Source organism: Cetorhinus maximus, unplaced genomic scaffold, assembly GCF_964194155.1.
Source record: "Cetorhinus maximus unplaced genomic scaffold, sCetMax3.hap1.1 HAP1_SCAFFOLD_3460, whole genome shotgun sequence".
In the NCBI taxonomy this organism is placed as follows: Eukaryota; Metazoa; Chordata; class Chondrichthyes; order Lamniformes; family Cetorhinidae; genus Cetorhinus; species Cetorhinus maximus.
The window spans coordinates 17,501-19,218 of NW_027599372.1; positions in this window are offsets into that span (position 1 = coordinate 17,501).

Here is a 1,718-nt window from a genome sequence, read left to right on the forward strand (position 1 = left end):
AAGAGCGAGAGAATGTATATGTGAGAGAGACAGTTTTTGTGTGTGTGTCTGCCTGTGTGTGTGAGGGAGAGAGAGAGAGAGAGAGGGAGTGAGAGAGAGAATGTGTGTGACAGGGAGTTGTGTTGGTCTCTGCCTCTGTGTGTGTGTGTGTGTGACAGTGAGAGAGGGAGAGAGAGAATGTGTGTGTGTGCCTGTGTGTGTGTGTGTGTGTGAATGCGTGCGAGAGGGAGAGAGAATATGCGTGTGAGAGAGTGTTTGTGTGTTTGTCTGCTTGTTTGTGTGTGTGTGTGTGTTGTGAGTGGGTGTCTTGGGTGTGAGAGAGAGAGAATGTGTGTGAGAGAGGGTGTTTGTGTGTGTGTGTGTGTGTGGGGCTCTGTGTGTTTTGGGGTGGCTGTGTCGGATGTGTGAGTTTGTGTCGTGTGTTTGCGTGTGTGAGTGTTTGTGTGGGATTGGGAGTGTGGGAGAGTGTTTGTGTGAGTGTTTGTGTGTGAGAGACTGCTTTGTGTGTGTGTGTGTTACACTGTTATACACATGGATAAACTACTATCAGGATTTGTTAGTTTTTTTGATAGTGTTTGTATACGTGTTGGGTGTGTATTTGTGTGAGAGAACGTGTGAGAGAGAATGCATTGGGTGTGTATGTGCGTGTTTGTTATCTATATGGATACAGCAGTACTATCAAATTTTGCCAGCGTGTTTGCTAGTGTGCGAGTGTGAGTGTGTGTGTGTGCTTGTGTTTGGTGTATTAGATGTGTGTTTGTGTGAGAGTGTGTGGGAGAAGGTGTGGTGTGTGAGTGTGTGGGTGTCTATGTGGTGGGTGTGTTGGATGTGAGAGTGTGTGTGTTTGTGTATGTGCCTCTGTGTGTGTGTGTGTGTGTGTGTGTGTGTGAAGAAGTGTGTGAAAGAGGATGTGCTTTGTGTGTGTGTATGTGTATGTGTGCGTGTGTGAGTGTGTCTGTGAGTGTGTGTGTGTGTGTAGGTGTGCCTGTGTGTACGAAGAAGAGAGTGTGCAAGAATGTGCTTTGTGTGTGTGTGTGTGAGTGAAGAGAGTGTGAAAGAGAATGTGCTTTGTGAATGTGTGCATGTGTGTGTGTGTGAGAGTGTGTCTGTGTGAGTGTGCGCGTGTGTGTGCCTGTGTATACGAAGAAGAAAGTGTGAAAGAATGTGCTTTGTGTTTGTGTGAGTGTGTGTGTGTGTGTGAAGAGAGTGTGAAAGAGAATTTGATTTCTGTGTGTGTGTGATAGAGGGAGAGAGAGAGATTGTGATAGAGGGAGAACGTGTGAGAGAAAAATGTGTGTTCTGCGTTTTTGTGCCTGTGCGTAATATGTGAAATTGATAAAAATTTAAATTATACATGTATATAACACATATACATATATGCAATGTATATTTATGTACATACACACACACATGTATCATATGCATGCATATTACGTATGTATGTATATAATATATATATATTATACGTATATTATTGTTACATGTATATTTACATAGTTAGGGCAGACTCACCGAATTGAAAAGTTGATCTCACCGGACAGATCAAACAGAAGTTGTTGGGATATGGGCCCCTCTCGCTCTTGTGTCCCAGTCTCCTTGGAGGCAAGGGGATGGCAACTAGGTGGTGTGTGTGAGCATGTAACTCACCCCTCACAATTAATGCTCCGTGACTGACATTGTTCAGTGAGAAACGTGTTCAGTCTAGACGAAATTATAAA